The 15,460-nt window shown below is 48.1% G+C and overlaps 1 long non-coding RNA gene across 1 annotated transcript; it reads right to left on the bottom strand.

Annotated features, from left to right (window-relative positions):
• Nucleotides 1-6,865: 6,865 nt before the first annotated feature.
• Nucleotides 6,866-7,932, bottom strand: LOC129146419 (uncharacterized). Its single transcript, XR_008553122.1, has 3 exons — nt 7,655-7,932; nt 7,231-7,419; nt 6,866-6,976 (listed from the first exon to the last, which is right to left on the bottom strand). It is a non-coding gene; the product is annotated as an uncharacterized LOC129146419 (long non-coding RNA).
• Between the last annotated feature and the right edge of the window lie 7,528 nt (nt 7,933-15,460).

Below are 15,460 nucleotides of genomic sequence, written 5' to 3'. Positions count from 1 at the left end.
GAAAAATAATTTTCCACCAATTTTCCCTTGGAAGCAAATTCACTTCCTGCTTATATTTCATTCCTTCACTGTTTTGTGTGCTCACTGAGGAGACTCATTAGCCACCCCCTGTCTTCCCCGCCTTCTTTCTCACTGTCCCCCCCACTCCCACTGCTTTTCTAGGCCTGCTAAGTTCTGGTAGCCAACAAGGGTAAAGCAGGTCCACGTAAGGAATTATTGACAATCCGCCCAGTAATGCCAAATGAAAACAGTGCAAGCAGTCACAGATGGCCTACTTGAATCAGTGCCGCAGACCAGCTTTCGGCAAAATCTTGGGTCAGAAGTCCTTGAAAGGAAAAGACGGCCTAGGTGCGGCGAAAAAGACTGAGGGGAAGGGGATGAGGCAGTGAGGAGACAGAGAGAGAGAGATGTGTAGACAGAGAGATAAATAGATCCATCCATCCATCTCCTCTGCGAGGAAGAATAATAAGCAAATGCATGCATTCATGAGTTCATTGCCTCTACTTTATATAAATAAACCATTGGCTTTTGTTTGAGGGAATTTTTTTATGTCCTTGAGAAGCCATATCACATAAAGACAATAAGCTGTGGATCAGGAACCAGGAAAGGCTTCTTATTCTCAGATTCTCATTCTTGTGCTGCAAATATGCTGCCACTTGAGAGTAGGATTTTTTCAGAATCCAAGACTGATGGCTGGGGGATAAGAGTGGGGAAGGGGGCCTCCCCGGTGGCGCAGCGGTTGAGCGCTGGGTTGCGAAGCTGCCCGCGGCCTCTGCGGCGCCGGTTCGATCCCCGGCTGCTCCCGGCCACCAGAGGAGGGTCCCACATGGCGCGCAGACCTCTCCTGCCGCCCGCTGCTCCCCTCAGCAGTGTACTTCGGTCCTTCTGCCTGCTCTGCTCCCCGCTCTGGCTCTGGTGAATTCTCTCACCCTCCCGCGCTTCTGACTGTACCCAGTGCATGTATAAACAAAACAAACAAACAAACAGCAAACAAATAAATAAAGCATGCCTCTATAAAAAAAAAAAAAAAAAAAAAAAAAAAAAGAGTGGGGAAGGGGTAATCATGTTATGAAATGATGGTTCCACAAAGATTGATGTCATTGGGGAAAGCAGTGTGAAGGAGAAATAGGAAATTTCTGTATATACACACACACTCACATACATATTTGTATATATTTATATACATATATTTTTATATACACATTTATATATATATATTATATATGTATTTTTTAGCAATATCTTGTGGTCAAAATTATTTAATAAACATTTGATAATAATAATAACAATGGTTTCATTTATTCTCACAAAGAGTGGATGACTTGAGGGGTGGGGGAGGGATAAGTTATGGTTTTCAATAGAGAATATTGAACTTAAAAGAGTGTTCATAAGTTTGTTTAATCACCACAGGGTGGTAGAAACATCCATCTTAAAGTAAAAAAAGATGCTTCTGGTGTGTTTAAGTCTCAAAACTGATGTTTACAGGAAGTTTGCCTTTTCTTTCTTCTGGATTGTAGAATCAAGTGCCAAGTATCAACTTTCATTCCATTTTTTTTTTCCCCCGTGGGAAATTTTCTTCAATTCTCAAGTCAGGATTTAATAATATTTGAAGCTGCTGTCACCTGATGATTTTGGAACTGATTTCCCCAACCTTCTTCATTCCAGTACACATTTCAAAATCCTTCATACTTAGAATCTTCACCCAGAAGATTTCTTCTGTGATGGGTGTGAAATAGAAAGTTGAGGGCCTCCCTAGTGGTGCAGCAGGTGGAGCACTGCACTGTGAAGCTGTCTGCAGCCTCTGCAGTGTGGGTTTGATTCCCAGCCGCCCAGGGAGAAACACACATGGCACGGCAGACCTCTCCTGCCTCTCCCGCTGCTCCCCTCAGCAGTGTCTTCTGTCTGTCTGCCTGTTCTGCTCCCCACTCTGTCTCTGGTGATTTCTTTCACCCTCCCATGCCTCTGACTATACTCCAGTTCTTATATAAATAAAAAAATCTTTAAAAAGAAATAGGAAGTTGCCTATATTTTCCAAAATTCAACCTAGTTCATAAAAGGGGTTCAATCACTTTCCCCACCACTCAAAAACACTGTCTCAATTCCTTCCCAGTGCACGTTCTAGTTAGGAACTGAACCAAGCTATATTAAGGACAATTATAAATAAAAGACTTGAAACTGTGGATCAGAAGGAGGGATAGTGGAGGAAAGAAAATTGAAAATAGATGCCATCATTCCTCATAGGGCCCAAATCAGCCTTTGGAACACATAAGTCAATTTAATGCCTCTTGTTATCGCTCATAATTAAGAATTTTGAGGAAATACCAAATGCCTAAGAGTTTAGGATATTTTTTTTTTCTTTTTCTCCAAGTGGGAGTTGGAGTTATGTGATTTCAGCAAGGTTGGAGGATGGAGTGTGAGGATAGCAAGAGGTTCCAGTGGAGCTCAGACTGAAGTCCAGCCCTTGCTATGCAACTAGTGGGCTCTGCTCATGCCTTGACACTTGTTTTGACAAGGTAAAACTTCAATTTACTTCTATAGAGAAGGGTTTGCTTTCTGGCTTCAGGAAAAAAAGATTTTTATGTGTAGATGTCTAAAGTGAGAAATACCACCTTGGCCCCAAGATCTATTTATTGTCTCATTATTTATACTCCCATTTTTACTGCGTTTCTCTAATTATATTATGTAAATATCACACATTCATTGTGAACAACTCAAACCATTTATAAAATATGAAACTTCTGAAATATAAAAATGTAATAAAAATTATCTTGTCATCTTACCATAATAATTAGCATTAATATTTTGGTGACATTTTTGCATGCATCTCTTTACATATCTATGTGTTTTTACATAAACAGCATTTAGCATAAATGATAATTTTCCTGGGATACCTTTCCACACCCATATCAGCAGCTTTATCCCCATCTCCATTTTCCCCAAGTAACACACATATCTTAGCCAGAAAAAAACTTGAGGTTTTGCATGCAAATAGTTTATTTGGGTTCATTACCATGGGAAAAGGAAGCATAAAGCAGGGAGTGGAAGAAAAGTTGATAACAGGGTGCTTTACTGACCTGGGTACTGCCATGGGCAACTGGGGTTCAATCTCCCTGGGGCCCTCTAAGGAGCTATGTGGAATACACCTCAGAATTGTCCACCGATGGAAGGAAAGATGGAGGGACCTATTTACTCACTGATTTCTATCTCCCATAGATCGAGGGTCGCCACAGGGGCTATTAATTCCCTCTCCTAGGTTGTACATGAGTGAGCAGGTGCCAGACCGGTGCAGCAGTCATCTCACAGAATGGCTTCAGAAAGGACCTGAGGCAGAAAGTGACAAATAAAGTGCAGCTGGACTAAGGTGGTGGAAGGTTATTCCTGCATGGAACTGCTCACTATGAAGCAATAAACCATAGCAGTGAAAAGGTGAACTGAAGGGATAGAAGACATGAGGCCTGAGAAATGTTCCATAAGGTCTACTCCTTACACCACTCAAATGTTCTCATGCCCTCTGCGGAGTCCAGTCAGTCAGAGGGTCTTTGATGTGGTGGTCAGTGACAAGCTCTACAAAAGACTCAGTTAATGGAGCCAAGCCTCCACAGATGCATGTGGTCACAACACCATTATCAATGTGCTTTGTCTCTTTCCCCCACACCCATTCCAGATTCCCCTCCCCCTGGAGCAAACCTACATTCTTCATCCCTGTGGAGTTGGAGGCTGAGTCCCTCACCCCCATCAGGACATGGTTTCTGCATGGCCTGCTTGTATTTCAACTTGGCAAGAAGCCCCAGATCTCCAGAGTTTCTACACGTGCTCCTTTCTTACTCCATTGTGCAGCAGCAACCCTAGCTCCTCATAGGAATCAGGGTCAATTATCCTGAAAACGATCACAATAGAGTTCATTGTGGCTCACTGGCTCACGGAATATAAATGCTTAGGCAGTAGATATAACATCAAATCCAGCAGAACCTTGCTGGTACAAATATGCCTCCCAACCTCCCACCTCACATCCCTGGGAAGCCTCTAATCTAATAGGGTGAAAGGCATGGGGTGAGATGAATAAATTCCTCCAGTGGATCATTAGGAGTAATGGTGAGAGTGGCTGATCCTTCTTCACCTCTTAGTTCCAGGATCCATGCTTTCTCGATATTGGAACACAGATTATATATTGGCCATTACTTCAATGTGTATAACACATGTTGAAATCTGCCTTCCACCATCACAGAGTGTTTTGCCCAAGATAAAATGTTAAAAGTTTTTAATGTCTCTCATCCTTCAATTATGCTGTCAACTTCCAGGTGACATGCTGTATGGTAGAATCAGTGATTCCTGCAGACATGCTGCTAATGTCATACTTATTTCACCATAAAATGTGCCCACATGTTATATATCAGAGGCAATGTTATATAGGCTCTATGCTGTTAAATTAGGCAATCTGTTGGCTCTCGAATGGAGATGCTGGCAGTCAGGGAAGGGAATCTTACATCCAGAATGGATGTCAATTCTTGAGAACAAATCACTGTCCATAACAGGGTAAACTGGATGAAGAAATGCACCTGTTACCATGTAGCTGTCTGGTCTACTAAGTGATGTTATCACAGCAAGAGCTTGGCTGTGATTTCTTTGACTGGAAATCTGGGCATTCATGAGTGACAGTGACTGATGAATCTCCCATGATGAGAAGAAACTCATGCTACTGGACTCAGGTACAGGTATGATCAAATCACTCTTGATCTCAATTTTTATGACTTTCAGGGACTGTTGAATCAGCCCTGGGGTGACCAACGAGAGAGGCTGAGTGTTATCCACACAAAGGGGACATTATCTGTGGTAGGTGCTCTCTGAGGTGAGACCTAAGATGAGACACAAAGGTCTTACACCCTGTGTCCACTCCCATGGACAAAAACGCATTTCCTAACTTCCTTTGACGTTCATCTTCTCATCTTGCTCCTTCTCAGCACTGAATCATTCAGAAAGTCACAAACCACTGCCAGGAGTCTATTTTATAGCCATAACGGAGGGAGGTCAACATTGCCACCATTCAAATTAAGTCATCAGGGCACTGCCTGCAGCTCTTGCCACTCCTCGCTGTCTCATTGGGCGCTCCTGGGTGAGACTATTTAATGAAATTGTAGCCCTGGATATCCCATTACATCTCTAATCTTAATATCTTCCTCCTAAAACATATGTTCTTATAAATGGATGTCCTAACATGGACTGATGTAGACATTAATAATGATTTCTTGATTATACTTATGTAATGACATATGGCTGATTTGATAGATATTGCTCATTTGCAAAACCCTACCGATTAACTTAAATTGAGCATCCCCATTTTTTTTTTTCTTTCTGCAGAGAAGAACTAGAGTGTAGGCTTGAAGCATGGGAATAAGAGGATTCACCAGAGACAGAGTGGGAAGCAGACCAGGTAGATTTACTGAAAGACACTGCTAAGGGGAGCATCTGGTGAGATAGGAGAAGTCTGCTGAGCCCTAGGAGGGTCAGCTCCCTGGCCTGGGCTAGACTCAGGCCTCAGTGGTAACAGCGCTGAGACTTCACCCCTGGGACACCAGGGAGGCCCAACAAACCAAATTTGCATTACACCTACCATGTGTGCTACCTCTATTGTGTACTTGGGAAGATCCCAGGTCACCACTTATGTGGTTCCTTCTCTGTAAAACGTCCAGGTAGAATTCAGAATAGAGGTAACAGGCATGTGAATGAATCGGGGACTGAGGGGCCTGGGCAGTGAGTGGTTTGATTAAACGGTTTACACTGGGTTGTAGATCTTCCGCAAGGCCACAGTGAGAAGGAGGCCAGCACTATGACAGAACTGGACTCAGAAGGAGTAAAAAAACTTGGGTGATACAAAACAAACTTTATTTGTACTTCCATAATGAACAAGAAACCTTGGAGGAAATAAAATGAAAACAACTTGAAATCAATTAGGAAACAAAGATTTGAACTACAAGAGGAGGGCCAGGTGTCTGTGGGTGCAGGGTTAGTAGAAGTTAAATGAGGACATGTGGCTATGGAGGTGGGTGAGGAGAGGTTTGGGGTCAGCGGTGCTTAGTCTGTACCAGAGGTGGACAGGCAGGACAGGGGTCAGGGATGGGACCCTGGAGGAATGGCATCAGGTGAGCACCCTCTGCTTGTGCTGCAGGATCCCTGCAGGGGCTGGTTCCCCAGGCAGGGCTGCTGTGGCTTAGCACCCTCACTTGAACCTGCAGGATGTTGGCCAGAAATGGCTTCCTCCCACAGGCATGGTTTGAGCTCAGGACGCTCTTGCATAGGCTGCATTCTCCTGACCAGGGCCTGGCTGTCCCGCAGGGGTGGAGTGAGCTCAGCACTGTCCCTATAGGGTTCAGTATCCTGGTCATTGTCTGGTTCCTCCCACGGCACTCCTCTTATCTCAGAATCCTCAAAGAAGTGTTCGGGATTCTGCTCCAGTCTTGGCTTCCCCAGAAGGGGTGGGTGTGAACTGCCCACACTGGGCAGCTCCTGAAGCATCCTGGCCTCTACCTGTCTCCCACAGTGGGGCTGGTGTAAACACACCACTGCCAGCTGCCCTGCTGGGGCCTGGCTAGGGCCTGGCTCCCTGCAAACAGGTGGTGTGTGCTTGTGCCCAGCAGGTTGTCCCACAGTTTAAGGTCCTGGCCTGGTTTCCCCAGCAGGGCTGGTATTAGCTCAGCAGCCTGGAGACATCCTGCTGGAATCTGGGGAGTTTCAGGCTGACTATTCAGGGGTTTAGTGAGCTCAGAGTGCCCAGGAACAGCTACAGTACCCTGGGCATTGTCTGTCTGACCCAGCAGGCCTGCTGGGCTCTCCTGTTGCTCTGGAACAGCATATGCAGGAACGGCTTCTCCTGGCCCTTCCGGACCCCTAGTGTCTGCTTGTCTCCAATCAGCAACTTGGCTGGTCTCCTGGCCTGTCCCATGGGCAGCAGGGGAGCCTGGCTGTGCTCCTTGAGAAGGGGCTAAGGATGCAAAAGGACAGGCCATCAGCCACATGCCAGATTGCCACTTGCCTTTGCAAACAGACCACATGCTAGAGCCCTGAGCAGAGACCAGCCCAAGATAGGGGGCCCCTGGGATTCTGTTCCCCAAATTCGGCAGCTACAGATGCCAGGTCATACTGCTCGTGGTCTGAATCTAGCCCGTGTGGTCTCCTCCAAGGGCACCTGACCCTACCCCGCCCAGTCGGGCCCATGCACCATCCTGTGCCACTTACCCTCGGACAGCTCCTCCAGGGGCTTTGTGTACTCCAGCCAGTTCCTTTGGACATGTGCCCCAATCTCAAATTGCGGGTGCACTTCAACCTGGGCTCTGTGCTGGGACAGATCCCACACTGGGCTGTGGGAGGACAGTCGGGGAATTGCACTCTCTGGATCTCTTCACCTTCCTGGACACAGAACACCCTCTGGGAGCAAACAGACACACCTGCTGGGTAGCAACCAGCTGGGGCAAGAGGGAGCAGCCATGACTCTCTGGGTCCCACCACCAGCCAGGCTGGTTCTGGTGTAGACATGACCCGCCTCCTGGGTGGGCCAGACCCTCCTTCCTTGAGCACGCACACGCTCACTCTCACCGCTCGCACACCCACATTCACAGGGGGAAGGGAGGGTGGGGGCATCAGAGCCCTGGCGTGGCCTGACCTGTCCCGAGGGCCCCCCTAGTTTCCTCAGGGGCAGTGCTGGTGCTGGCCAGAGACGTCGACACAGGCTCCTCATGCCTTTCAGCAGAGTGCGACACGAGTTTCAGGGAAATTTTTTGGGTCCACTGCAGGGAGACCTGGGCAAACAGCAAGAAAACATGGTGCCGGGTCCAGGCCCACCAGGCAAGTGAGCTGGGTCAGATTTGGTTCAGAACCAACTGCCTGGGGACCAGGGTTCCGAGGTCATGTGTGCCCTGTCATCTCGCGGAGGTGATGTCACTTCCTGGGTCCCCTTCCCTGGACTTCCTGCTCAGACAGATGCCCCCCCCATCCCATGGCTGCCTGGGCCACTTCCTGTTCACCCTCCATGCCAGGCCCAGCCCACAACACTGACAGCAGCACAGCCTCCCTGAGCCCTTGGATGGCGAGACATGGCGAGACGTAGCCAGGGCCCCTGCTGGGCACTCTGGTCTCTGGCTGCTGACCTGGCTCATCCTCCCTGCCAGGGAGCAGGCCCTGCAGCATCGGCAACTCCAGGCTCCTGTCTCCCATGGGCCCAGAGGAGCTCCAGAGTGTGGAGCCTCTCCCAGGGCAGTCCTGGGAAGTGGGTCACTCCTCTCTGCTGCCCTTGAAGGGGAGGCTGGTGTCAGGCTCACAGCACTTGGAGGTTCCCACCCGGGGAAGGGCACCTGCACACGCCTCACCCAGGCCTGGCCAGCCCTGCTGGGGGCAGAGTCATCTCCCACCTGGGGTGCCTGTCCTCCCACCCAGAGTGCCTGTCAGGCCTGCTCCTCTCTGGCTGTGCCCTACAGGGCCTTGCAGGCCCAGTCAAGGTGTCAGGGCCACAGACAGTGCGCACCTGCCGGCCACAGATTTCTCAGGACCCCCTGCCTGCTCACATACCTGCCCACTTGCCTGGAGGTTGTATCGACTTGGGGCTGGGTTCTGACTGGGACGAGGCCACCCAAGGCAGGGGGTGTCCACTCCAACAGTGAGTGATGCCAGCGAAGCCTCTTCTGTCTCCTTCCCTGTCCTCACTGGCTGACTCTCCCTTTCTCTTTCTGTATGTCCCTCTGATGTTCTCTCTACCCCTCCTGGTCTGTCCTCATCTCACTCTCTGTGGTGTCCCTGTCCTCTCGGCTCCTCTGTCCCTGCCCCATTCCTCTGTGTCCCTGTCTCAGTCTCTCTCTGATCCCCAGTGTGTGGAGGACCAGAGGGAGGGAGGGGGGAGCACAGGGGCCTGAGGTGATGGTGCACGGGTGCCTTGGAGAAGGAAACTCTATGGGGACTACACCTGAGGGGGTGGGGGAAAGCAAATAGTGTTTACAAGTGAAAAGTGAAGTTAAAAAATAAAAAAAGAAGAGTATCAAAAAAAATACAATCATGCCTGCAGGATCCTGATCCTGTCTTGGCTTCTCCAGCAGTGGGGGTGTGAACTGTCCACCCTGGGCAGCGCCTGAGGCATCCTGGCCTATACCTGTCTCCCGCAGTGGGGCTGTTTTGATCCTGTCTCTTGGAGGCAGCATCAAGTTGGGTTTTGTTTTTTGGTACAACCAGTCACTCTGTGTCTTGTTCTTTGGTGAGTTCATTTCCATAAAGGGTGATGACATGATGACTTACTACTGTGCTTTTGTCTTTAGTCAAATCCAGACAAGACATGTGTGGTAACTGGAGCGGGTGGTGAGGGCTCCAGGGTCACTGCCTCCTTGGTGCCCCGGTCAGTTTGGAGGATGGTGTCGGTCCAGAGGCCCAGACATTAGCCAGGTGGCAGGGGTTCTGACCTTGGCACTGCCATAACCTCAGTCTCCATGTCCTTGTTTCTGAGAGGGTGTGGGGGAGGGGTGTCAGGACAGTATCACTTCCCAGTTCACAGAGTGCTGGGGAGGGATCTCCAAGGTCACATGGAGAAAATCACTGCTGAGGTCATGTAGTCGGCCTTTCATCAGCTCCCTGAGCCACTTCTGTTCCTGTGCCCACATCTGGCTTTCAAGACCCAGCTCCCATGTCCCCTTCCTGCTGAGGAAGGAACCTCCCTGGCTCTGCCTTGGCCCCCTCTGAGGCAGCTACTGCCCTTCTCTCCTCACACACCCCAGGCTGCAGGGCCTCCTGGGTGGGGTCATGTGGTTCTCTGTGACCTTAACACCCTGTGGAGTATGTTCCTGGGCACCAGCATGCATTAGATTAGGGTACCCCAAATGTCCACTGCAGGTCTGTGTCAGCGGAGTCGCCTGGGATGTGTTTAGAGAGAAGTTCCCTGGCCCATCCCCAGAGGCAGAGAGTGGGCTCTGGCTGCCCAGGGCTGGGGAGGGGAAAGTGGGGCTGGTGCCCATGGGCCCAGGCCCAGGAAACAAGGTTGTTGTGGTGATGGAGATGTTCTCAAGGTAGAGTATGGGATGATTGTCCTGCTCTGCACTTACCAAAAGGACATGACAGGTGAGCCTTCAACAAATGACAAAATGGCCAAAAGTTATATCTCAATAAGTTTTTTTAAACATTAAAAAATGGGTCTACAAGTTGCCCTGTGTCTGTCCTCCACTATCTTCATCAAGGGCTTATGGGAAACTGCCCTAGCCCACAAGGAGCTGAGCACAGACAATTTCACTGCACAGATGCTCTCAAGGCGCCTCATCTGCATGGTCCTGAGTCACACGATGAGATGCTGACGTCACGCTGCTTCTGTGATGGGAGAGACTTTTAGGGGTCTTGGGTGGGAGGCAGCTTATTTTTTATGTGGGCAGAATGGAAATAATGAGTGTCCAGAAGGTCTACTGTGTTGGTTTTCAATTCTCCACCAGTTCTGGGATACACAGGAGGGGAGACAGCTCCCCCCGTGAGTGTGTCTGACTCGCTGGCTCTTCCTCGTGAGGAGAATGAAGCAGAAGGGACGCGCCACGTCACAGAGTCAGGCTCACAGGGGCTGAGACTTCCCGCCCGGGCTCCCCTCCTGGTCCCTCTCTGGGGTGACTCCCTGCACACGGTGGACCCTCAGCTAAGGGGACGCCCACAGGACAAGGACCTGAGGGTTTTCTCCAGGAGCCACATGCAGGAGCTCTGAGGCAGGTCCTTCCACGCTGATCACGGCCATTCAGATCCGCCAACATCTCGTCCCCATCGCAGCCTCGTGGGACCCAGAGCTGGAGCCTCTGAGTGAGGCCCCTCCTGCCGCCTCCCCCTCAGAGACTGTGGAGACGCCAGATCTTTGTTTTAGGTGCAAAGGAGGAAGTGATTTGGTACAAACCAGTAAAATATTCAGGCGATAAAGGGATCAGTGGCTGTTTTCTCACAAGAAACAGTGGAGGCCAGAGTAGCTCACGTGACTGTCAAGGTCCTGATTGCAATGAGCTGTCAGACAAGGATTCCACGTCCTCTGAAGTGTCCTTCAAAATATGTGATTTTAAAAAATTAGTTCTACCGTTTTTAGATTCCCATTTAATTTTGCTGTTTTGTTTCTTTATACTATCCCCAGAGCGGTGTCTGCAGGGTCACGGCACAGAGGGGCTGTCAGCAGCCTGGAGCTGTGAGCAGGGCTGACTCTGACCCGCCTGCAGGGAGTGGGGCCTTGGAGCCCCAGAATCAGCCCCCAGTGCTGGCCCTCCAGGGCAGCACAGGCCTTTCTCCTCTTGATTCCCTGAATCACCTCCTCTTGATTCCAGGAATCTCCCTGCCACCCCAGCATTGGGGAGTTGGGGAGGATGTTGTGGCTCAGGAAATGGGGGCCTCCTCCTAACCATCTGTCCTCTCCTCCTCTCTCTCCTTCATCAGCCTGAGTGTGCGTGTTTGAGTCACACCAGCCCTGCACGGACAGGAAAGGCCCAGAACCTAAGTGATTCCCTGGTCAGTTACAGCTCCAGCCCCTCTGCAGTCCCACCAGGGGAGACAGAGACTCTCCCAGCCCCAGCCAGAGCCGCGTCACCCACACAGACCTTCCCTCACAGTGTCCTGATGCTGCCCCTTCCTGGCCCCACCCTTCCTGGTGCCCCCACCACTCTTTTGGGGCCCCATCCCCTAGTCCCATTTTCATCCCCTGCTCCATTTCCAGGAGCCTCCCTGTCTTCCTAGTCATGCCCTGGGGGCTCTCCTCAACCTCCCCTCATTCAGGAATGGAAATTTTTAAAAGATCTATATTTATTTATTTATTTCCTTACAGCGTGGGTCATCTTTCTATAGTTATTGTTCCTCTTAGGTGCGGCCCTTCCACCAATGATCCACCACACACCACCACCAGCTCCCCGGGTCTCTCCCCGGCTGTGATCACTCCTGCTCCTCCCTGCTCTAAGACATGGATGGGTTATCGGCCCACGGGTCTTGGCGTTTCCTGGAACCTTGTCCTTTTCTTGGGCGAGGCCCTGGGCTCCTGGGTAGAATTGAATGTTAATTCCCTGGAAGCAGAAGCAGAAACAAAGTACAGAGACTCTGGAGTCCAAGGATCCATCCGAGACTGAAGGAACCTCTATATTTGGGGATCAGCCCATAATCTGGGAATCAGCTGTAATGACCTGGAAACCTGCTTTGTCCTTTGTCCATAGGACTAAGAAAATTTGAGGACTTCCGACCTGACACTGGACTTGGGCGCCCCCTTGTGTGCAGATCCCTGTCCTGCCGCTGGGGGCCCAGGGAGCCTGGGGAGGGCCTGGCTGAGCAGGAGAAAGGGCGGCTCTGGGCTCCTGTGCTCAGCCCTGTGGCCACACGGGGGCGCTGCCGCGCTGCTCCGGATTTGGTGGCGCCGCCAGGACGGGCGGGGCTGAGGTGGGCAGAGTTGGGGGTGCTGGAGGGCGGGACCTGGGGGGTGAGATGCTCTTTGAGGAGTCAGAGCAGCAGGGCTCAGAGGAGAGGAGACTCCGGAGCCTGCCCTGTGTGTGAGGTTTCCATTTTCTCCCAGAACCCCTCTCTCCAGTCCCTGGACGGTGATACCTGGGAAAACTGGAAAAGAAAAAAATTTTTCTTTATATAACCTATTAAATATTGAGAGTATTTTAAAAAATAACATTTAAAGAATACTGTTCGATTTACAGAAAAGTTGCAGAGGCAGTACACGTCTTGTTTATCCCACACCATTCCATTTGTTAACATCCTACATGAGTACAGATTTTTTTTTTACCACTAAAGCAGCAAATGTTGACAAATAACTAAACGCCATACTTTAATTCGTTTTTGCTAATGTCCATTTTATGCCCAATAATCCCATCCAGTTTGCCTGGATGACAGTTTCTCAGACTTTCCTTGTTTCCCTTGGGAGAGGTGTTGGGGGTCCAGATGGGCTTCTTGGGTCACCTCTAAGAAAAACTTCACCAGAGTCCTCCTTTCAGTGGGGTGAGGGCACACACACCACACACACAACACACCACACACACACATGAAAGGAAAGAAGTCGATGCTTGCACATACACAAATTGGCAGGAGGACCTGATCCTGGAGGGGGTGTGTGTGTTAGGGGAAGCCTGTTAGTGGAGGCACATTAGAACTCTGTTGGTGTGTGTGGTGTGGAATTACACATTTTAATAGGTGTGAAGCTGTACTCCAAAAATTTATACAGTGTTATAAACTAGAGTAACACGCGCATATATATATTAATTATTGCTTTTGGGTGTTTTGCTTACATTACTGCTAAAAGCCATGATCCACTACGGAGGTCTTACTATGTGGGCCTCTTAGTTGAATCATAGTCTTTGGTATACTATCAGCTTTCCAATCCTCAGATATGGAGGAAATTTCTAATTCCATTTATACCACATCTAGGTCATGGGTAAGAAATGTTTGCACCTCAGTTGATCTATGTAGCCAACTCTGCATCAATATTAGAAATCAATTCTAATTCCATTTATACCACATCTAGGTCTGGGTAAGAAAATGTTGCTCCTCAGTTGATCTATGTAGCCAACATCTGCATCAATAATATAGAAAATCCTTGAATTTCCTCAAATTATGTCCTGGAAAATGTTCCTCAAATTATGTCCCCTGCAGTTATTTCATTGTTTTCCTTTCCTTTCCAGTCTGATTTGGCTAATTTTAATGCCATTCCAATAGGGAACAGTGCAGAGAAAGAATAGACGAGATAGTAATACATCACTCCCCATAATTCTTGTAGCCCTAGGAAAATCAAGTGTTCTCTATGGTGGTGAAAAGAGGAGATTATTTCCTGATGCAGGAGCACTCACAATGTAATGGAAATGCAGGGTTGAATTGCCATGGTTTGATCCATAGCACATTTTGGAATAGTGCCCAAGTCCTGTTTCATAAGCCTAAATAACTAACCTGGACCCGGGTTCCAAGGAGGACCATGAATTTGTGGCTCATGCGTGCACACTCCTCTGCCCCACGGGGGGCATATTGTGGCAACACCCTTGTAGAGACTTTGGGCCCAAGACCTGTTTCCTGTGGTTTCCTGAGGGGAGGTTCCCCAAACTGTGTTTGCATGGAATAGCTGTGAGCCATCTACAAACTTCCATAATGGAGTTCCTCTTCATATTTTAAGTGTATTCTGTTGTATAGTGATTTGTGGACCAGACAATGTAGCAGAAGTACACTGAAGCAAGTTGATTAAGAGTTGATAAATGAATGTAATGTAACAGAATTAGCTGATTGATTTATTCTCAAAAGTTTATACTTCAGTTAGTTTATGCTTAGTTTGAATTACCCATGTTAATCCTTCATCATATTGCTCTGTACTATTCTCAAATAGTTTCTCATTAAAGTCTTTTCTCCTTGATCTGCTTTGCAGACTTTCCAAACAAAGACTGCACCTTTTCCAATGTATTTTTTTTAAGCATAGAAGAACTGGGGTGTAGACCAGAGGTGCAGTGGTTGAAAGGATTCACCAGAGAGAGTGGGGAGCAGAACAGGCAGATGTACTGAAATACACCTGCTCAGGGAGCAGCAGGCCATGACAGGAGAAGGCTACTGCACCCTATGTGGCTTAGCTCCCTCGTGGGGAATTGAACTCAAGCCACAGCAGTGATAGAGCTGAGACTTACTCCCAAAGCCAGCAGCGAGGCCCATTTCCCAATAATTCCTCACTGCAGTATTGGCCATATAGAATTTAATATAAAATGAATGTGTCTTTACTGATCAAGGAATCATGTCACAGGCAAGTTTTAGATTTAAATTAATTGGTATGCATGTGTAAGACTGTATACTACATGTTAATACGAACAATTTTTTCTGAAATTGAAAAGAGTCTTTTTGGTAAATGTCAAAGTAAAAAACTAATATGAATAATTTAAACTTTCGTTCTTATTATACAAAATGGAAAATAAGAAATGGCAGGGTTTCGCATGGTAGCCCTGAAGGATAATGCTTTTCAGATCCCTTTTATCCATCTCTTTTAATAAATAGCCCTTCATTACCTTTTTATGTTACAAGTTTGCATACTGAACCAGATTGCAATGAAATAACAGTCTAATGAAAAACACTATGTTTGAATAGATGTAGTTCATTCTGTGCCCATAAATTTTTAAGTAGTTGATGAAAATTGGTCTCTCTAAGTAAGAGATTTTTGTTTTATTTTCAAGTTAGGCTATAGTTTGGATCTGTGGACAAACCATTACTCTCCCTGGTATTATTCTTTCTTCTAGCTAATTCTGTGAGTCATAGTCTCTTCTTGGTACCATCGATATTATTGCAAAGAGGAATTTTAGTCCGGTGGGGTTTTTTTAGTAGCTGAGTAGTATTTGTGTGTTGTGTGCCATATTTTTGTAACCAACTCATCTATTGTTGGACCCTTAGGTTGCTCTATCACTTGGTATTGAAAATACTATTAACAATGAACATAGGAGTGCACATATCCCTTCATATTAGTGTTTTGTATACT

Source organism: Talpa occidentalis, unplaced genomic scaffold, assembly GCF_014898055.3.
Source record: "Talpa occidentalis isolate TD23 unplaced genomic scaffold, MPIMG_talOcc4v2.1 talOcc4.2, whole genome shotgun sequence".
Lineage (NCBI taxonomy): Eukaryota > Metazoa > Chordata > Mammalia > Eulipotyphla > Talpidae > Talpa > Talpa occidentalis.
The sequence above is the reverse complement of the archived record's forward strand: the minus strand, read 5'-3'. Positions and strand labels throughout refer to the sequence as shown.